Below are 23,108 nucleotides of genomic sequence, written 5' to 3' on the forward strand. Positions count from 1 at the left end.
GCCAACTCACTGCCCCCCAGACCTCTTCTATCTGACCTCTGCATTTCACTATGACGGGTGGTCTCCTTAGAGACCTTGGTTCCCATTACACTGTCATCTCTAAATCCCTTGCCTACATGCAAACACACCCCAGCCTCCTTCATTTACTAACTCTTCTTCTTCCTCTTTCCTTCTACTTGGTCTTCAGTGCCTTCAGGCAGGCTTCACCTGTGTGTGTGTGTGTGTGTGTGTGTGTGTGTTTTAATTTGCTTTTTTTCTTTCATCTGCACCTTTTCATTTGTCATTTTTGTCTTACTACTGATTTAACCATTAGGTCAATGTAGGTGACCCTTAAAACTGTCCCTAACTCTGCCATTTCTCTAGAGTTCAAGACCAGTGTTCAACTTTCAAGTGGTTGTCTCCACATGGATATTCTTCCAGTGCTTCCAGTGTTTCCAGTGTATCCTGTAGAAGAAAAAAAAAATCCTAATCTTTTTTTTTAGCCCCAAGCCTTTTCCTCCCTGTTTTTCTGTCTTTGTGAATGAGTGCATGACTGCACATGGTGTGTACGTGTGTGCATGTGCCTGTGTGTTTTGAAGGGTGAGAGAGAAGAGATTTAAGAAGTCGAGTTATCAGAGAGTCTTCAACGGCCTAACTCCTGTTTCTCACCCCATCCCACCAGTCCCCAGAGCCCGTCCATTTCACTCTGCAAGGACTCTTACACACCTCCTGCCGCCCTGGCCTGCACCATTACTCTCACGATAGCTAACATTTTTGTGCATTGATGAAGCACGTTGACGGGTAATTTCATGGAAATCCTTAAGGCGCCATTTTGAGGCAGGTATTGGTACAAGCCCTCGTATTTATAGCTCAGCAAACAGTTGCTTAGGTCTTTTGAAGACACCTGCCCAAGGCCACACAGCAAGAGAGTGCAGAGCTGAGATCTGAATCCAGGCAGCTTGGCTGCAGATCCCAGGCTCTTAGCAGCACCGCTCTGATGCTGTAGTTCTGTCATTCTTTATTTTTCTATCAGTCGATTATGCAACAGCCTCTAACCGGTCTCCCCAGCTCTTTTTACTCCAGTCAATCAGCTATTTGCCAAGTCAGGTCCCTGAGCGCAACTTGCCATTGTGCAAAGAATAGCACAGGCTGATGGTCGATATCATCTCCATCCCAACAACCAGCCTGAGCCCCCTCAGTTCCTGCTCCGAGTTTCTGAAGTGCACTGTCCTTCCCCACATACAGTGAATCCCCTATATACAAATGAGTTCCGTTCTGAGAGTGAGTTCATTAATTGCAGTTTGTTCGTTAAGTCCAACTGAGTGAGCCTAAGTACCCAACTAACACAATCAGCTGTGTAGTACTGTACCAGCTACATCGCCACTGCTCTTATGCTTGCTTCCGGACATCCTGGGCTTGAAATAAAGATACTGATTACTGTACTCTATACAGTAGTGCACAGTAAAGTACACAAAAGCACAGCCATTTGTAGGGGATGCACACACCTGACAATGTATGCCAGACACATGAACTAACTTACGTGATTGGACATGCAAACGCACGTTCGTATCTTTGAGTTTGCAACTTGAAGGTTCGTATGTAGGGGACTTACTGTCTATACCTTCCGGAATTCCATGCATCAGACATACTCCAAGACAATTGCTCAATTATGCCGACAAGCTGCTGGCATGAAAAAAGGGTGGGAGGGGACACTGTTCTATTTCTCAGGTCTCTTCTATCCCCTGACAGCCAAAGGCCACGTGTGCACCATGTTTGGATCCTGATTGGAACAAACCAACCGTAAAAGACATCTTTGAAGCCATTTGGGAAATCTGAACATGTGTTAGGAATCAGATGATATTAAGGGATAACCAGTAATTCTGTTGGGTAGAATAATGGCTGGATGGTTATGTTTTTAAAAATGAGACACACTAAAGAATGTACAGGCTAAAACGGCATGACTGCTGGGGTTTGCTCTAAAAGGCTCCGGCACAACAAGCCCAAGAAGTGGCATTTGATGAAACAAAATTGGTAAAATGTTGAAAAATGTCAGAGCTGAATGACGGGAGTTCATTATATTATTTTCTCTACTTATTTTATGGTGGAAATGCCCATCATAAAATGCGAAAAAGTAAAAACTTGCTTTTAGAGGCCAAATAAAAGACCGCCTACTCTATGAAGCCTTCCCTGTCGGATTTCATCTTTCCTTTTGGGGGAGGCATGTCATACATTCTCCTGGTGTTCTAATCCTTTAGGCGCCTGCTTATCTTATCGCACAAGATTGTAAGCTCTCCGAGGGCACACGCCAGCTCATGTTCATTTCCGGAAGCCAGTCCTGGTGCCTCATCCGTGGCGAGTGTAAATGCTTGTTAAGCAGATGCTTTGAGCGCTAGAATCATGGTGCTACGACTGGTGTTTTATTCATTTTCTGTCATTAATGAGAACCCACTGTAAAAATATCTCTCTGTTCTCATCACCAGAAATAGTTGTGCTCCTCCTGGTTTATTTTTATCATAGGGACACTTTGAATCTTGTAAGTGATCATTTTCCCTCTTTGTGTTGCTACTCTAAAGCTTAGAATTAAATTCATGGCTCACCCACAGCTAGCGTACAGGCATTTACAGCGTGAGTGTTGGTGGTGTGCTGGCTTCGTGCCTGGACTCTATTTTTAATTTTTCCTACTTTAGTCTTCTTTCTGTCATACATTCCAATTTGACTTTTTCGGGGGGTGCAAAATTGTAATGATTTCTGTGAACTCTATTAATTTCTTTGTGGAATCAGTCAGGTTACGAGTAGTATTCAGTTGGGACTTCCCTGGCGGTCCAATGGTTAGGACTCGGCGCTTTCATTGCTGAGGGCGCGGGTTCGATCCGTGGTTGGGGAACTAAGATCCTGCAAGCCACACGGTGCAGGCAAAAATAAATTAATTAATTTAATTTAATTTTCTTTTAAAGAGTAGTATTCATTCTATACCATTGTGTTTCTAGATATGGTAATAGACCTTTTTGTGTCCACATAGAAGGCAATGTGTTAAATACTTCACATGTTATTTAAATTAGTCAACAACTCTACAAAGCATGTAAACTGACTCAGTTGTTACAGATGATAAAATTGAGGCCAGTGACGTCTTTTCCAGGCCCGAATAGCTGGTATATGTCAGACATGGGATTTGAACCCAGTTCTTTCTGACTCTTTGTACTCAGCCCACAGCCTCCCTTCCTTGATATTCCATTCAGGTTTTGCAAGTTTTGAAATGATGCTCTTAACAAGATTTTAGAACGTGTAACGTATCCTGTTTAAATATTTGTCTCACTTCTTAATTCTATTATGTGTCTATTTCCTGGCATCTTTTTATATTGAACATGCTTCATTCTATTCTATTCTGACTGGGCTGAAAGGATATCCCACCAGAAACAAAAACAAGAACCAAAAAACGGAGAAAGAATAGAAGAAAGAGAAAGAAGAAGTATGTACCGTTTAGTATGTGTGTCTGAAATGGCCCTTCCACAGAGCTCAGAGCCCTCTTTTCTACAGGGCAGTGCTCTGGTTGAGAAGTGCTTGGGGTTTGGGGAAGGATAAAGTCATCCTACAGAAATGGAAGACAGGAGAATCCCTTAGAAACAGAAGTTTCAGAAACCACTCCTAACTAATTTTCTTTCATTCACTCAAGGTCCTCCTTGACCCGGCCACCCTGGTGTCCCCTTCACTCACACAATGGCAGTGATATTAATAACTAACAGTCATGAAACACTCTGTGCCAAGTACTGTGCTGAGTATTGTGCTCATAATCACTCTCATTTGTTCAAAACAACCCAGTGTGAGAGGAACTCTTATGACCGCCTGTTTCAGATGTGGAAACTGCGGATCAGAGAGGTTAGGGTACTTGCTCAAAGCCACACAGCTCATCAGAGGTAGAGCTAGATTCGGAGCCAGACAGGCCAGCTCCAGAACTGACCTTCTTACCACTACAGTCACTACTGTCATCCCCCACGCTACTGTCTTCATCATCAATGTCCACGGGCCACCCATTTTTTAATTATGTAAGTTTCAGGTGGGCGGCATCTGTATAGACTCCGGAGCAATCACCACTGCACATCTAGTTTCCATCCATTATCGTACAGTTGGTCCTCTTCACCCATTTCACCCTTCCCCCAACGTCCTTTCCCCCTAATAACCACCAATCTGTTCTCTGTATCTGTGAGTTTGTTTTTGTTTTATCTTGTTTGTTCACTGATTTTGGTGTTTTTGTTTTTGTTTAGATTCCACATATGAGTGAAATCATATGGTATTGGTCTTTCTCTGTCTGGCTTATTTCACTTAGTGTAATACCCTCCTGGTCCATTCATGTTGTTGCAAACAGCAGGATTTCATTCTTTTTTATGGCTGAGTAGTATTCCATTGTATGCATGTATGTGTGTATGTTTATGCATGTGTACATGTCACATATGCACGTGTACATTTCACAGCTTCATCCATTCATCCACTGATGGACACTTAGGTTGTTTCCATATCTTGGCTATTGTAAATAGTGCTGCAGTGAACATGGGGGTGCAGATATCTTTTCAAATTAGTGTTCTTTGTATAAATACCCGTAAGTAGACTAGCTGGGTCATATGGCAGTTCTATTCTTATTTTTTTTGAGGAATCTGTGTACTGTGGCTGCACTAATTTACAATCCCACCAGCAGTGTGCGAGGGTTCCCTTTTCTCCACGTCATGTGCTGCCCGTTTCTGAAGACCTAACTCAACAGCCACTGTCTTCTTCAAGCCTTTCCTTACTCCTCTCGTCTCCAAGCCTCACTCGCTACTGTCCCTTCTCTGATTCCGTAGAGCCTCACCTGTCCCCCCCGCCTCTGATCACCCTCACCTTTTCCCGTCTGCATTGTAGTTATTGATGTGCACTCTTAAGTTCTGTTCTAAACTCCAGGCTTCAGGGGGCAAAGCCCCTATTCCATTCATCTTCACACTCTCTGTTTCCCTGAGAAAATGTCCTGCTTTGAGGAAATTCTCATTAAACGTCTGGTTGGAAAAGGGGCTCATGTCAGCACTTTTTGTATCACAAACTTTTAGTTAATACCTTCTCTGCTAAGACCAGTACAGTGATTTGCACGTGTAAACATTTGAGATTTACAGCACATCCCCTTGTTTATCCCAGGAATAATTCCTGACCAAAATGAGAACTAAGAATGTCTATTCTAACAAAATTACCCATCCTATAAATATAATTTTATCACAGTTAATTACCCTGTAATTTAAGATGAGAGTAACAGATTTGTCAGATTAAACTAAGTGATTGTCAGAAATGCACACATACCTGCATTTTATCTTCAAGAGTTAAATTCACCTGTGGTAGAAAGTAAGCAGATCTCTGGATAACGATTAAATAAGACAGATCTTGGTTTACTGTATTTATAACTCAGCAGGACAGATCTTGCTGTTAGACTGAATGGGAATCAGTATTTCAAATACCTCCAGACTTATCAAGTAGGGGTGATGATTTTGGAACAGTTAACCTACTTCCGTTATCGTGAAGTTTTGCTAATCCACTCACCCAACCATTATGCATTGAGTCCCTCTGGTGGTTCAGGCTCTTGTACAAGTTCCGAAGATATAACAGTGACCAAGTATGGTAACTGCCCTCACAGATCTTCCAATCTAGTAGAAGATCAGAAAGTCAATAATCAGTAATGATACAGACATCTGTAGTTGTCACATCCATTACAGGCTATGTGCCATCTTGCCTTTGCTGGAGTTAACACTATGGAACTGGCATTCGAGGGATGCACCTCGTTGTGTCCCTTTTATGACGTGTCTTTCTGACAGGCGAAAAGATGTTTCTGTGGCAGTTGGTAAGGAATTACTCTTACTGAAATGATTAGCTGGGCAAACACATTTTAATACAGTGGCTATCCAGAGCAAGGTATTTTCTTCCTTCCTCCCTGCTTCCAGCTTTATTTCTTAAGACGCAAGAAAGAGTAATATATGCATATCTGATAGGCAGCTTCCAAGTGTTACAAATCTCATCTTTCCTGCTGTGTGGCTGCTTGCTTTTCCTTGCACTTTTTTTTTTTTGGTCGTTGAGAGGTTATGACAACATGAGCCATATTGTATTTATAAACATCACGTGTTCCCTTGATATGGCTTGCCGTTTCTGCCAGACGGAACACATGGAAGAAACATTTCTTGTTAACTCAGCATTGGTTTTTAGTTATGCTGATTTCCGGGACGGGAAAAATGCCTTCCTACTCAGATTTAACTTTCACAGAGGAGAAACAAAACCTCTGAATGTCCGTGAAATAGTTTTAACAAGGGTGGATACAGCTCCTTTAAACCACATATTTTGACTAAAACTTCCCTCGGTAAAAAACCCCAGCCTTGCATTTAGTTACCATCAAGACAGGCAGAGCTGGAAGCATTTGAGAGATGGGTGGTTTCAGGGTCTCTGCACGTCTAGAAAGTTTCTTCTAGAAGAGAACGGTTCGTGGAAGATGTAAGGTAAGAACTGTGCCTTTATAACAAAATAGAATTTTCAGAATTTTTTGGTCCTGCTGTAGCACACTTACCTCAATTTGAGTTAACGTTTCTGTAGTCAAGTTCAATGCAATGTGGAATTTAAATGCTAGGTTTTTATTTTAACTTCTTGCACGCTGCTTAGAAGGAAACTTCTTTGTTATTGGCATTAGTCTGTTTTTGAAAATGCACTTAAGTTACATTGGCTGTCTCCAATCTATAATCTCATGATCTAGTTTCTGTTTAACCTTATAATTTAGAAAAGGATTTCAAGTGTCAACCTTGTTTGCTAGTACAGATCTCATTGATGTATGTGTTTTGTGATAATTTTCAGTGTTTTCACAAAGGTATTTGACTTGCCTTCGGTTTCCGAGACAAATGAAAATTTGAAGGCGTGGTACAAATTGGGAGCAGAGGGGGATTAGTGTGCTTCTTTCAACGTTCAAGGAAAACATTATTTGTTGTATTTTCCTTGTGAACATCACTTTACATTTTAAAATATAAAGTGCGGGCTTCCCTGGTGGCGCAGTGGTTGAGAGTCCGCCTGCCGATGCAGGGGACACGGGTTCGAGCCCCAGTCCGGGAAGATCCCACGTGCCGCGGAGCGGCTGGGCCCGTGAGCCATGGCCTCTGAGCCTGCGCGTCCAGACCCTGTGCTCCACAGCAGGGAGAGGCCCACGTACCGCAAAAAAAAATAATAATAAAATAAAATATAAAGTGCTTTTTTATCTGGGTTTTAAAAAATTCTTTAAAAAATATCAATTTAAGCTTTATGTATAACATTAAAAAATGTCTGCAATTTTTATATAACAGATATAAGCCTGTTATTATCAGGTTTAATGGAAACACCTGGAAAAAAACCTTTGGCAGAAATTATATTGACTTGAGATAACTATTCTGTCTTATTCTTGTAATAGTTCAGTCACAATGTTTTGTATTTATTTCTTTTAAAGACATTTAATAAGAGCAATGTTCTTTTAAGGCAGTCTGTTTCCTTTTAAAGGTACATGTGTGCATGGATCTGTTTATCTTTATCTCAATTTATAGATGAGTTAGTATGGATGAGAAGTTGTTAACCAATATGGTCTCAATTAATATATATTATTTCATATAGTCATCATTATAACCCCAAGGCATAGGTACTTTTATACCCACTTTAAGGTTGGAAAACTGAGGCTGAGAGAGATTAAGTGACAAATGACACACTAGTAAGGAGCAAAGCTGGGATTCAGCCCCAGGCTGACTGTGTCTATAGTCCCTGTTTTTAAATCCCACACTGCACACCCTTCCTTACCAGTAGCTAAGACCTCCCAGTCTGTCGTCAGATTCAGATAACTTATCTTGAAAATAACAATTATCAAAGAGCAATGCTTATTCGGCTTCAAGAGAAATTATTTTGTACAGTTTGGGGACTTTTTGGTTCAATCTGTAGCATCCAAAAGCCTAGGATCAGACTGGTTGCTTCTCCGGGGACTTGGTTGCAACTTACTTGGAGTAAGAAGAACACAGTGAAAGTCAGATCGCGTGGGGATTGCAAAAAGCACTGTGGATGAACTACCCTCTCCTCCTTCCTGCTTCCTCCTTTGCTTCATGTGCTGCGTCACTCATAAAAACCGTCTTCCCGGGATAGGGCAGGGAGCTGATTCATGAGCCTGATTTGGAAGTGAGAAAGTGTCTTGGAATGGAGATTTGCCTACATGTGCCTGCCTACTGCCCTTTCAGGCTTCTGGCAGAGCTGTTAGGAGAAGGACAGCAAGAAAGTTACAGAACATCAGAGGTGGAGGGCTCTGGAGTCAGGGCAGCTAGCCAAGCCACCCCAGAGGCAGGGACTGTTGCTCTCCTGAACACACCTACCCCCCCACTGCCCAGAGATTGAGACATCCACTCGGCTGCAAAAACATCCTGGTGCTTTGCGATGAGAAGTAATTACTGCCAGCAGCATCAACGGGGATGCAGCTGCTCATCACAGCCCTGAACTTGGGCTGTAGGATCAAGGCAACTTGCTTCCAGCTCCATGGCTGCATAAAATCCAGGGCTGGCCAACAACCAGCCAATTGGATCAGAACAGGACTTCCCTCTTCCTTCAGCGCGGGCTGGGTTGTTAGCCATTGCTGGGGAGATCCGGAGGGGTTTAGGCCACACCCCTTTGCCCTTTGATATCCAAACCGCATCTCCTGGCTTGGCTTTTGTAAATACAGATGTTAGCAGAAATTGCCTCTGACGGGGAGTTTATTGTCCTGGTATTTTCAGGTTGTATTCTTTGCACCCACGTGTTGCTCTCTTCCTGGGGTTTTGTTTTTCTGTCTTCTCCGTGGGTCCCCATCAGGGAAGCCCAGACTATAGGAGACTGCATCCGGCCACCCTCAGCACAGGTTCCCTTGGTCCAAGATCCTAATTTGTAGAGAGCTTCCAGGGGACCATTCTTCTTTTATTTCTTTTTTTAAATTGAAGTATAGTTGATTTGCAATATTGTGTTAGTTTTGGGTGTACAGCAAAGTGATTCAGTTACATATATATTTTTTTCAGGTTCTTTTCCCTTATAGGTTATCATAAGGTATTGAATATAGTTCCCTGTTCTATACAGCAAATTCTTATTGCTTATCTAATTTATGTATAGTAGTGTGTATCTGGGGGCCATTCTTTTCTTTACACTTTTTCTTAAATTTCTCAGCATTTTATATAAACGCTTTTATATAAATCGTGTTACTTTTATATATGTATATATATATATATATTTGTAGGGGGAAAAGCACATGTTGATTTTTCTTAAGAGGGAAGAAAAAGTTTTTAAGCTATAAATCACCTAGTGCTAAGCCATTTCCTTTCTGTCCTGCTTTTTGCCCATGGGGTCTGCATGTAATTTGCAGGAGCGATATGTCTGCTCCTGAGACACTTGAACTGCTCCTCCAGACTGGTGGCTGAGGAAATACACCTGATCTGTGTCATTGAACTTACCTCAAGAAACAGGCCTGGCTGACTTGGAATCATAGAGTTTCAGAGGTAGAAATAAGGTCTTACACATCATCTTTCATAACCCTTCACCTGTCAGTTGAGACTCTGGAGGCCTGGCGTGGATGGAGTGACTAGGTCCAGATCACAAAATTAGGAAGTGACAAAAACCTCAGACCAGCTCTTTCTCCATCTCTAGTGCCCCCCTGCTTTAGTTCTCACCCCACTGGGTCCCCCAAGGTGTGTTTTCTTGGTTGATTTAGGAAAAGACTCTACGTCTGACTTCCCTGAGCCGTCCGTGTTGCAGTTAAGTGTAGCCAGGTCCCCGCTTCCTGTTCAGATAGCAGCCCAGCCCTGCAGTGGGACCAGAGCTCATTAATTGGAAATGCATGGGCCTGGCCCAAAAATTAAACGGATTTTGAGCTAACCAGATTTAGATTATCCAATATTTTTATTGAAAGAGAATAGGCCATCAAGTCAACTGAAGAAACAGCAGCTGCTTCAAATTATGAGATGCTTTGAATGAAGCAATCTTGGCTTAAAAGAGTTGGGAAGTATTATAGCATTATTTGCAAAAGTCAGCCTCTTTGCTGAAGCAATGGCTTCTATGATAACCCTGTTGGAAACTCCCGCATATCCCTACTCAGAGTACTTTGAAAGTTGTTCTTCACTTGGAACCAGTGATTTTTGACAGCACATAGAAAAACAGATTCCTACATTTTAATGATTATATAATGTTGTTGTATGGAGTATTGGAAAGATAAGTAGCACAAAGAACCTGAGAGTTAATGAATATGATCGTTCATCACAACTAGGTAAGAAATAAAAGGTCAATTTAACACTGACATCAAGAAAAGCATTAAAGGGCTTCCCTGGTGGTGCAGTGGCTGAGAGTCCGCCTGCCGATGCAGGGGACACGGGTTCGTGCCCCGGTCCGGGAAGATCCCACATGCCGTGGAGCGGCTGGGCCCGTGAGCCATGGCTGCTGAACCTGCGCGTCCGGAGCCTGTGCTCCGCAGCGGGAGAGGCCACAACAGTGAGAGGCCCGCGTACCGCAAAAAAATAAAATAAAATTTAAAAAAAAAAAGCGTTAAAGAGTAAATAATACAGCTGGTGTGAGGATGTGGGCGAAATGGTGATAGTCTCTTGTAACTGAGCAAAGTGTAGAAACCAAGGCTTTAAGGTAAAGCCCAAATTACGGAGGGGCCAGAGCAAAACGTCATTAAAGATTATACAGTTGACAGCCATGAACCGTTCTGATGTCAGAATAAAATCTAATTCGTGTTTAAGCGTCCTCAGGACCTCGGGTGTCTTGTTACTTGGCCCAAAAGAAAAGCTGTTCAGTACATCACTTTTGTGCAGATTTATTTATCTAAGACCTGTCCAGATAAAAGGTGTGAACGCCGAGTGCATCGTTCCAGCTGGAGGGACACTGGTCCTTGCTCAGGCTGCGCTAACTCACCCCACATTCCTGAAATACGAAGACGGTTTCCCTCAGTTGCTTGATGGCCACATGTACTTGATTTCTTTCTTTTTATTTATTTTTTTCTTTCCCCGTGAAATCAAAGGTCATGCTTTTCCCTAGTTCTGATTGAACTCTTTGAACCTGTTCCTTTTCGCTTGCCCTTGGTATGGTATCGAGAGCTGCCAGAGGAAAACCGAAACGAGAAATGGTTATGATGTCAATGATCAGGTAGTTCAGACATAGTGGGGACCTGCTCTACAAGGCACTTAAACTTCAAAGCAAACGCCTCTAAAGCGTTGGGTGTCACTGTCAGGGTCTGAAGGCTTCATACAGATGAGCGACTAGGGCTGTTCCTTGTATCCCCTTCCAAGGAGAAGGCAACTGAATGGAACATTCTGTAGGTGGGTCCCTACTCCCTTGCCAGAGGGACTGAGGGAACATTCTGGTTACATATCCACAAAGTGGGTATCATTTTTGCTTGCCTTGAAAAGCAAATCTAAAAATATATTTCCTAGCAGCTGTGTAACTGCAGAACAAAACAAAAAAAAATCTGCTCTACTGCAGCGCAAATTACTCACTAGATATCTCCAGGGTTCAGATGTTAATGCTTCAGAAATTTGCCGCAGATTTTACTGTATATATTTAGACCAAGGAACCTATTAGCTTGCGATCCACTAGAACCTCTACATTCTCATGAAAATAAGAAATGTGCCACTGTTGGCAACTTAAGGCTATAATTATGTTAATCTGACCATTCTAAGACTGAAATACGTTGTTTTAAAATGTTTCTGTATTTTTTATTATTCGTAACGATGATCTGAAGAAACTTGGTGAAATGCTAATAAGTTTCTATTCAGTATCACTTTGTGACTAGAGCATAAAAATGAGTCAAACGTGGTATTTGGATATTTTTAATTTGGGCAGAGAATTTTTATCTACAGATATGTACTCATATACACAGTGCATCTTAATAATATGAAAACTACCCAAATGTACTTTTATATTTTAAATGTAGAGACAGTGCATATACATGCAAGGCCGTCTCCACGTATATGCCCAATAACAAAAGTTTCAACGTTTGCATTGAATCACCACACTTTGCTATACCAAGAAAAAGAAAGGTCAAAAATCATTTTTTGAGCAATACCACAAGGTAAATGTTTTTCTATCAGGAAGTATTCTAAAGCACATGGGTCCCTGTTTTTAATGTGGGACCAGACTAAAATGGACTGTGTAGTTGAAATTCTGAGCACATCCGAAAGCTTGCCTTTAGCGACTTGGTCCAGCTTCCTCCTCACCAACCAAAACTTTTATTCCAGCCACAGTCAAGTGATGACATAGATCCTCTTTTCATTCCCAAAGAGAGGTTCTCCCGGCTGATAAGATAGGAAGGGAAGGGCTTCCCTGGTGGCGCAGTGGTTGAGAGTCCGCCTGCCGATGCAGGGAACGCGGGTTCGTGCCCCGGTCCGGGAGAATCCCACGTGCCGCGGAGCGGCTGGGCCCGTGAGCCATGGCCGCTGAGCCTGCGCGTCCGGAGCCTGTGCTCCGCAACGGGAGAGGCCACAGCAGTGAGAGGCCCGCGTACCGCAAAAAAAAAAAAAAAAAAAAAAAAAAAAAAAGATAGGAAGGGAAGAAGAAGGATCCAAAACAAAGATGTGGGTCATCACCCATCTCACAATTTTTATAAATAATTAATACTTGAATCTGCTAGTTGAACCAGGATCAAGTGGATGGAGAGTCTTCTGTCTCCTGATCTGGGGTCAGGATCACCAATTCGTGTGGGAATGGGAATGAGGAAAAGAGCCTCCTTGAAACGTTATTTGATTGCTTATGAATGGACTTTTCTTCCTCAAGGATGAGATCTTTGGAATATAATACAGCCTGGTGTTCTTGTGTCGGCTGCTTTCAGAATCTTCTTTCTTTCGTGAGCTCTTGTGTCTCAAGAAGAGAGTGCATCATTCTCTTTACCCTCCTGTGCCTGTGTTAAAGCGGGGATTAGCCATTCTATTCGTGTTGCTGTCACAGTTCATGGGGTGAGCCCGTGAATGTTCATCATACTGTGTGTGGACCGTGCTCTTCTGCGTGCAAAGTCACATAAGGGTAATTCAGCTCATTTGATGTTCACAGCACCAGCAGGGTGAGTACAGGGGGTGTTCCCCAACTCACTTAGCAGCAGAACCAGTGGCAGGACCACAGTCACCGCCGTGAGACCACAGCCCAGGGAGATCCTTGGGAACAGAACCCAAGTCTCTTCATTCGTAATCCAGCACTCTCTCCACCACACCCTGCTGTCCTCCTTCTGTATCATGGTGAAGAAGGGCACTGATCAAAGAGCGAGGATGATTAAATCTTTTTTTAAAAAAAACATTGGAAACTGCTTCGTGGGCTTCAGCACGTTGACCAAGTTGAGAGCTGAGGGTCTCTGGAATCCAGACAACGTCTTCTGATTTTAAGAAACTCCCTTTGTCTGTTTATCGACCCATATCTTCCTGTCCTCTTTTGGAGAAATTTTGCCCCAATGTTGCTTTTCAGAGAAAGGAAGAAAAGCGAGAGAAAGGATAATACAAAGAAGAAAAAGAAAGCTGGAGGTTGGCTTGGGCAGTGGGGGAGGATGAGGTGCTTTGGGGTCAGCCTGGAGCCTGTTTCCCTTTGAAGGGAGTTGCAAGCTCTCCCTGATGATCATGAACTTTGGAAGGCATCCCATAGGTGACAGCGCATTTTTGTCACCTGCCTCATCTCCTGTGTGATCGGATTCTTTCCTTTCAGGGGGCAGTGTTTGGAGGTGGGGGGAACACAACTAGATCGGGGCTACCCTTTTGCCTGATGTGGGCATTTTGTCACCTGGCACGCGACTTCCTTACATACTGGGCCGGTAGCTGTCCATTTGGTTCCTCGTGGTTACTAGGAGTCAGGAATGCAGGGCATCACTCGAGGGTAGGAATGCTCAAAGGCTCAGCAGTGTGTCCCTGGATGCAGGGAAGCAGATCTTGTGTCTGGCAGGGAGGCTCCTGGCCTGGTCAGAACCTGGCGGGGAGCAGGGACTGTCAGTGCAGCGTGAGGCCTGGCGGGGCATGGACAGAGAGGCACGCCAAGCCCAGCCTCAGGGTGTGCTCGACTCCCAAACTGGTTGTCTTTGAGCATGTTATTTATCCAAATAAGGAGAGGCAGTGCTTTTGCTGACCATCTCAGATTCCAAGCCTTGTGCACTGGCTGGCTGGTTGGCTGACTTGATATTTGAACTGAAAACACAAAGGTATTCCTTTGAAATGGAGCATTCTCGTGGGGCTCCTGGGTGCCCTGGAGTCAATGTTTGGAAGGCAGTTATCTACCCACGTTTGTAGATAACAGTAATATGGTCTGATCTATGTTACTCTCCTCTCATGCCTCTTGCAACATTCAATCCAGATGACTTCGTTCAGGTATTTCTGGACCTGATTTTAGACGGGAATAATACTGACCTTAGCGATTCTTGAACCACTGCCCTCCTTTGAACCTTGAACCATTCAGAGAAAGTCAGGTCTCTACACCGATTTCTTAACCCTAGAGTTTGAGATTGTTCTGGTCCTGGTACTTGACTTTGTTCCTTCATCTGTCAAATGGGGATTATATTGTTTATCTGATGGGAGTGTGCTAGGAATTAAATGGAAATGCATTTGATAAGTAAGAAGTCTCCAAAAATATTAGTTTCCCTTCCCTATCTCCATCTTCTCCTGGCAGATTTAATTGCCAATATTTACAGATGGAGAAACTCTAGGTAATTATGATTGTCACCCAAAGTTGAGTACGGTCAGCTTTCTGAATTAGGATTTAACCAAGCCCACAATAGAATGGAGATTTGGATGGGAGCTTGCCTCTCCCCTTTACTCCCTAGAGCAGTTTTTGTCAAAGAGTGGTCCCTGGACCAGCAGGTCAGCATCATCTGGGAACTTGTTAAAAAGGCAAATTCTCAGGCCCCACCCGAGTCCTGTTAAATGGGAAGTGGAACGCATTAATCTGGGTTTCAGCAAGGCCCCTGGGGGATTCTAATGTTGTTGAATTACGTTGAATTTGGAGAACCACTGCCCTAGAATAATTTGCTGGTCGGATCAGAGGTCTAGTCGTTCCCCAGGACTCTTGACACTTCCCCACCTCTGGTCTATGACAATGCCTTTCTTCCTGCCTGGAATTCCTAAGAAAGGAAACTCTTTCTTCCCTACGGAAATTCTGCTCATAATTTGTGGACTCACTTAAATCTCACCTCTTCAGAGAAGTGTTCCTCAACTATCCCAGCCAGAAAAATCTTATTCTTCTAGAGATTCCAGAGGGTTTGTCTGTCGCACCTATTTGACACTTGCCACAGTTATTCTTGCTTTTTGTCTTATTTTTATTACTCATGTCCATGCTTCATCTTCTCTACTCTTAAAAGGTAGGAACTGTGGCGTAAAGATTCTTTTGCCATCCTCAGCCTTAACCTTGGGCTTTGCATAGCTTTGCATACATAGTGACTACTCACATATTTCACAGACCCACAAAATGTCGCCTTTGGAATGGGCCTGAGAGACAACAAGAGATCAGACTTCTTGCTTACAGGTAAAGAACCGGACCTTAACACCTGGATCAGAAGTCAGGTTCCCGGGCTTCCCTGGTGGCGCAGTGGTTGGGAGTCCGCCTGCCGATGCAGGGGACACAGGTTCGTGCCCCGGTCCGGGAAGATCCCACATGCCGCGGAGCAGCTAGGCCCGTGAGCCATGGCCTCTGAGCCTGCGCGTCCGGAGCCTGTGCTCCGCAACGGGAGAGGCCACAACAGTGAGAGGCCCGCACACTGCAAAAAAAAAGTCAGGTTCCATGATACCCAGTTTGGTGTTCTTCCTTCTCCACGTACTGCATTGACTGGTGAGAGACACCTGACTGGGACACGCGGGGCCACTGGCCTGGTCCAGACTAGCAGATGTCCTTGGTTTGCTGCCACAGACTCCAGCTAAACCCAAGGAAAACAGATGGGTTTTCAAAAGTATATTCATGTAATTTATAAACCTGGAACCTTTTCAGTTCTTCCATAACTAATGAGAACTGGGAAAGTTCACAAGCCTATATAATTATATAACAAATGGCATCTATTCCCAGTCATACGTGAGAGAATGTTGCCAGTTCACATACTCAGTATACCTGGGACACCCATGGAACTTCTTTTAGTTTCAAGAGTTGCTGTTAAGAGTAGAAAGAAAGTGGCTCTTCTGAGCCCAGGAAAAATACGCACAAGGGCTGTTTTGATCTGGATCCACATCATTGTTTTTTCATGTTTATTTTGAGGGAAAAATTGAACTTGGTGGATTTGTTGAATTATTGTCCCTCAATGTTATCCTCTGGGGCTCTTTGCTCACACAACCCTTTCTTCTTTTGACACTGGCTAATATTGTGCAGCCGAGGATCAAAAATAATGGCACGGGGCTTCCCTGGTGGCGCAGTGGTTGAGAGTCCGCCTGCCGATGCAGGGGACACGGGTTCGTGCCCCGGTCCGGGAAGATCCCACATGCCGCGGAGCGGCTGGGCCCGTGAGCCATGGCCGCTGAGGCTGCGCGTCCGGAGCCTGTGCTCCGCAACGGGAGAGGCCACAGCAGTGAGAGGCCCGCGTACCGCAAAAATAATAATAATAATAATAATAATGGCACGACTAAAACACCTTTCATCAGAAGCCATCCATAAAATTCCCTTTAAAATTGGCTCTGCTGACATAGCTCACCTTATATTGTGTTGTTTGTTCTATCACTTGCTAACAGAACCAGCACATATCCTACCCCGATCAGTATGAAAACAGAGCAGAATGCAGGCAACGGGATGATTCCAATAGAAGGGCCACGGTTATAACCCAGGTACACAGAGTTGATTCCAGAAAAGTTGTGAGGAAAGAAGGGGGAGAGGGGCAGGGGGACAGGAGGCAGGCCTGAAGGGGTTAAATCTACCAGGGAACGCTTGGTGTTAAGAAGCCGAGGCTGTTCGAAGCCCTGAGATAGGGGCTGATGGCGATTTGAGTACTACATTGTGAGAGGGCAGTGGCAGACCGAGAATAAAAGACCATTTGTTTTCCAACTTGGCTTCATCCATTCATCAGTTTGTTTACCAGCATTGTCTCCAGTGGTCTCTGAAGAATATCTGTCCTTTAATCTGTAGCTGTAGAGCGTAAAATTCTAGGTAGATCGTTGTCAGTTTGCTGTTTAGGTTTGGATACGGGGAGGATATGTTGTATCATCAAACTAAACTTTTTAAAAAAATTCTTACATTGTTGTGAGCATCCTAAAGCTATATAACGTTGTGTCAGCTTTCTTTCACTTACAACATAATCACCTAGATCCATTTCCTGAATGAAAGGTAAGTGGGACGTAGGGCACAGTGACAGAGGTGGAACGCATCTGAGAGATGTGGTCCCAGGAATGTCACCCAGTAGCGGAATCGGGGTCCTAATGGTAAAGAATGTTAATCAGATGAGGCCCAGATATTTTATCCCATAAGCAATCTGGTGTCTGTGACTAATGAAGACATATATATGTGTGTATACATATACGTATTTGTGTATATACACGTATTTACACGTATGTAACTGGTAATGTAATGATACCCATATAGTGATAATCAACTAGTGGTATATATGAGGATATGTAAGTATATATAAGCATAATGTATACTAATATGTATATTAGTTAAGTACAATGTATAATTAATTATATAACTAATTTTGAGGCAGGAAGATAAAAATTAATAGGAAGTCAAGAGAGTACCTGTATCATTATATCCTAAAGCCACTGAGATGTCCTGTTACTCTTTTCCTTTGCCCTGAAAATCTGGACCTGAAAGGCGAGCAAATGAGGTACTTCTCGAGTGGAATTCACCAGACTGCCCACTCATGGTCAAAACTCAAGTGCATTAACCCTCAGTAATTCTGTAGGGAAGACCTTGGGAGCATGAGTCCTCGCAGAGCTGCTCAGCGACCTTAAACAGAGAAGGAAGTAGTGACAGTGTTGAGGCTGAAGATGGGGATTCTTGCTGCCTTGCTTCTTAGTCCTGTGTGAAGTTGGACAAGGTTCTCATCTCCTCACACTTCCATTTTCTCACCATTCACATGTGGAGAGTGACACCGGACCTCCTGACCCGTGCATTTCACTTCGTTCTGTGGCTCGTGAAATAAAATCACCACTGAAAGCACTGTCTAAACTGCAAACTGCTGGATGATGACGATGATGATGGTGTGTGTGTGTGTGTAGCCATCTTCCATCATACCTTCATCCCATGGAGTTATCTAGATTTTTCTTGGCTGTCATCCCAAGATAAGAGAAGTGGAGGAGAGGGGAATTCCCTGGCAGTTAGGACTCCGTGCTTCCACTGCAGGGGGCAGGGGTTCAATCCCTGGTCGGGGAACTAAGATCCCACATGCCTCATGGTGTGGCCAAAAAAAGGGGAAAAGAAGTAAAATCCTTCGTAGAATAAAAAACATTATAAATAAATAAAACAGTGTATTATATATTGTAGGATGTTATGTTGACCAGTGAAAAAGGAGTTTAGAGACTTGTCCTAAAAAGAAAAACAAAATCTAAGGCACTGAACGTTTGTATTTGGGTGACGGAGATGACATATCTCGGAGCACCAAAAGGGGGTTGTGTATAAAAGTAATTGTCTGTGCAGGAAATGGGTGGATGTGCAGAGAGAGATGAGATAAATAATGAGCAGTTCTTTGTACCATCCGTTGCAAGTGGTAGCAAGAAAATATCGTTTTACAAACTGTAACTATTTTAGATATAAAAGGAGGTTGTCCTTGCCTGAGTGTCCCAACAGAAGATTGAGTGTCGGTATGAGGACATTGTTCTTTTATCTGTGCTGCAGCTCTGCACAGTTACTGATTGTGGCTTGGAAGTTACATGATTTATTTCATGTTATTTGTTATGCGTTTCCATCCTGAGATCTTGACTCACCACTGGGCACAGTATTAAGTCAGCCAGCGGGTCTGGTGCAGGAGGGCTCAGCAGAGTTGGCTGTGTCAAAATATTTGTGGGAATAACACTCATCTTAAATATAGCCAGAAGCTCACCGTGTCTTTCCTGAGAATTAAATAATTTTGGCAACAGTCTGTCTGTCTCGTGTCTGGGAAACATTCCATTTATGACCAAATGAAACATTAATAGACCTTCCAAATGACCATCTTTCCAATTTTAACAGTGTAAGAAAGATGAATTTGAAAATTTTCCAGCATCAAAATCACTCCCCTTCACAATAGCATCTTTGTGTTTATAAGAGTGGTTTAGATTTTCTTTTAGCATATGTACTTTTTTAAAAAGCCAATAAAGCAGCGAATGCGAAAGGGGAAATAGGAATAAATTTCACAAGACCGTTAGCCTTACCAGAGCATAAAAAGTATTTCCTGTTGAGGTAATGCTGACTATTTATTAGCATGTCTTTTCTTAATACTCACTAGAAATAAATTGCTTCCACTTTGCCTATAGTGCCAGTCAGTGAAAGGAACAGGGAGAATGAATAGTAGGGCACTTAACACACTGCCGGGAAGCGCAGGTTCACAGAGGCTGTAGCATCCGAGCTAGGCAGCTGAGAACTTGGCCAAGTAACAGAACCAGAGCGTGGGATGTTGGTGACTGGGTCCACCCAGAATGAGCCAAACTTTGCAGTAAGTTGTCCTGTAAGAGCCATTCTCTGGAGGGCACAGGCCACCCAGGTGAAGCTGAGTTCTGTGGCAGCAGAATCCTGCTTAGGAAATTACCTTGCCTGGTCCCCCAGCTGGCACTGGGTTACTGAACTGCCCTCTCTCTTGGGTGAGCTGGGCGCTGAATCCTTACTAGAGAGCATTTAACTCATCCCGATTCACCACGGGATTGGGCCAGCTCTCACGCTCCTGACGGTGGATTACTGCTCTAGTCCTGACCAAGCCATCCCTCTCATGCCCAGACGGTGCCCTGAAGCATTTTGAGTGTAAAAGAAAATTGCCCTGAACATGGCAGGAAGGAAGGGATGGGAGAGGTGACCAGGACCATGTCTCACCGTGCACCCACCGACTCCCAAGGTAGCAGGGCCCACAGAAGCCACCTGCAACTAAGGCGGCGGACGTGGACTCCCATGCTGAGCTTGGCGGGGTTCACGTGGCCAACAGCAGTGACAGCTCAGTGCTTCTGGGCCAGGGGGCGGGGCCAGCAGAACCCAGACACTCCCGCATTCGTTCACCTCCCTAACGGTCCTACACATACGAAGAGCCAGGTCCATTCGTACAAGAATGCTGCTGGTTAGGACATCTTATGCCCTACAACTGGGGCTTTGGAGAAGCAGTCGGGGTGGGCCCACAGCTTCACCTCCATCCGCCTTCCTGGAAAGCACGCGTTTGACTAAGGGACCAAGACCTGCCAAATGGATACCAGATGTGTCAGGGGCCAAGACTGTGTGCTTCCCATACTCTGGTGAGAGATAACAAACTCTCGCCAATTAGATTAAAAATCAAAACAAGGCTTTTCACGTTCCGTCTACTCTTCTACGACCTCTCAGGTGGCATCTGTTACAACCACTTCATCCAAATATTGTTTCGAATGAGACATCTTAGGAGGAAAGCAATGTCATGGGCTCCGTGTTCTCCTTCCTTTAATCAGAGCTTTTTGATAGCAGTAAACAGTTTTTTTAGAGAGAGAGAGAGCCTGCGACACTGACTGGATTTGAATTTAAGAAACATCATGGAATTCTTTTGGTCAGCAAGAACGACTTCTAAAGGCCTTAAATGTTTGAAAAATGCACGTGGTCGTGGGGTGTGGCATAAGGCCAGCAGGGCCTCCATCCCAGCCTTCGGAGCTGTTTGTCCCTGGGTTCCCACTGGAATGGCTTTCTGCCCCATTCAGTCCCCGAGGGCTCAGAAAGCACGATGGTGATTACACAGAGCCTACCTGGGAGCTAAGGAAATGCTTCCTCGCTCTCACCTTTTGTTGGTAATATGCTAATACCTGTCTCTTCTGAGGGCTGCACAAGCCACTTCTTGTTGGGAACACAGCCCTCCTAGTGCCTGTTCCCCTGGAAGAAAAGAGCTGTGTTGACAGTGATTGCCCACGGGCGTCTCCGGAGACTGCCCCGGCCTTCCCCTCCTCTGTCTTGTCGAGGGTAAGGCAGGAGGACTCGGGCTCCCTTTCCCAAACACCCTCTTTGCTTAGCCTTGGCTGGTCCTCTGTCTCTTTCCTGCCCCTTTCAGGTATGTTTTCTAGAATGATTGCACTTGCCTGGTGCTGCCTAGGTCTGATTCATGGCTGCTACTCAAAGTTCAGCTTGGTAAAACCTGGTTAATTAATAGACAGCCTCCTCTGTCACCCTCGTGTTTACCCTCCGGCGTTATAAACCAGGGGGAAAGGCTCACGTTTCTTTCGGCTGTCAGCCCACGGACTTCAGAAGTCTGGCAGCAGAATGGGCATTGGGTGCTGGCCCATCTGGGTTTTCTCAGGAGCCCCCCGTCTCCAGCAGAACACTGAGAGGTGGACCTGGGGAAAATGAGCATGTTGGGTTTTCTGATGATTTTGTTTGTTGGTGGCTGGTCGTTTGCTTGTGTTCGTGACCCTCTTCGCCTTAGTAAGATCTGTCTTGTAATATTTCCTTCATTGTTACCCCATTTACCTAGGCCTCTCTGAGTTCATTTGTTGGTGTGTGTTTTCCGTGTGAGCAGTTGTTAGAGGACTGAGTCACCCGTGCGGTAGCCTGTGGTTGGATGTGGGCTGAGGTTATTCAGTGACTAATATCCAAGGGGAGGAGAAATTGGCTTATCATGGGGAGGACGTCTTTTTATCCATGCCTGTAGCAGCTTCGCTCAGAAGACCGGGGTAAAAGAGAATGGTCCTTCCTGGTCGTGAACACCAGGGAACATTTTAGGATCTGTGTTTGTGTGTGTGTGATTTCCTCTCTGAAAAGAAAGCTGTCTAAAATGTCCACGTGTGGAACCGAGGATTGAGATGAAGCCAGCAAACAAAGGAATCGCGTGATTGAGAGCTCAGCCAATGTGCTTTCTCCCGGCGTTAGCTGCACAGGTGATTTCCTTAAGAGAAAGTAAGTGGCTTTAATTCTTTGAGGATGAAAGAGTCTCCTAAGACCCATTTTCAGTTTTGTCTGGTGACTTCATTGTATGGTCTGATTGAGTGGTGTGTTTACAAATCCTAGACTTGGAAGGGTGGGGTTTGAAATACAATAAACTGTACATGATACTCCCTTCCGCAAAGAATATATATATATATATATATATTTTTTTTTTTTTTTAATGCTCCATAAAGAGACATGATTACAATGAGACAGTTTCCCAAATCATTTGAAAGAAACATTTTTCATCCTGGATTTTTTTTTTTCCCAGAAGCCATTGTAAGTTTTTTCTCCTCCTCTTTTATATTCAAGAAACTTGTAAATGAGTAATATTGGATTTAACTTACGGTGTTTGGGGGGAAACGAAATATAGGTATGTTAGGATTCCTACCTCAGACTTCAGGTGATTAATTTGAAACTGCCCCAGATTCATTCTGGTCTTTGAGGAGGGTGAGCCTAGCAGCATATTGAGCCGGGTGCTATGAGCAGGGCAGCGGCCTCTCAGCTGGGGGCCACGGTGCAGAGGCTCTGGAAGAAACTATGCTGTTTACAAGAATTGGAGGGACTCACTCAACCAAGAGCTGGCCGTAGTTTGGGCAGTAATGGAAGGAGGGAGACAATGCCCAACAAACCGACGAACAATGAGGAACAGCCTCATTCATGCGTTGCCAATTTATCTAGCGCAAATAAATGACTTTTTTCTTTGTCTGGGCCAAGGTGCAGGGAAATAAATATCCATGTTGTGTCCTGGGGAGGTGTTAAAAGAATCTTTACTTTTGTATTTAGGTCATCTCTTTCTTGCTGCAAAATTAAATGCTTTAAAGCTCACATAAGGACGTTAGGGTTGAAATTTTCTGGGCTAAAAGTGTCAGTGAGATAACATGTCAGATATTTTCAACTTTCTAAGAGCGATGAAATGATACAGAAGATTAGTGACCATCAGAAGAACTGGTGGGAGAATAAAGGATTCAGGTATTTTAAGGTGAATAGCAACTGTGGGCATGTGTGTGTATGTTTTGCTTATTTATTTTACATTTAAAGTTTAATATAAGTTTCTCCTAAAAGGTCTGACTGCGTAATAGTATAGGAAAAACCTAGCATGTATTTAAGGTCATTTCTTTACTCGTTAGCCAAAA

The 23,108-nt window shown here is 43.9% G+C and overlaps 1 protein-coding gene across 12 annotated transcripts in view; it reads left to right on the plus strand.

Moving 5' to 3' along the window:
* Positions 1-23,108, plus strand: part of KIAA1217 — a 326,913-nt gene that overhangs the window by 215,527 nt on the left and 88,278 nt on the right. Inside the window, exon 1 of one of the 12 annotated variants that reach the window (XM_082647789.1) lies at positions 6,138-6,473. The exons of the other annotated variants lie outside the window; for them this stretch is intronic. The gene's annotated coding sequence lies outside the window, so the exon portion shown is untranslated. Of the gene's footprint in view, positions 1-6,137; positions 6,474-23,108 lie in introns of those variants that run through there. 12 annotated transcript variants of the gene reach the window in all.

The sequence above is a fragment of the Grampus griseus genome (genome assembly GCF_964374135.1).
Source record: "Grampus griseus genome assembly, chromosome: 2".
Taxonomy (NCBI): Eukaryota; Metazoa; Chordata; class Mammalia; order Artiodactyla; family Delphinidae; genus Grampus; species Grampus griseus.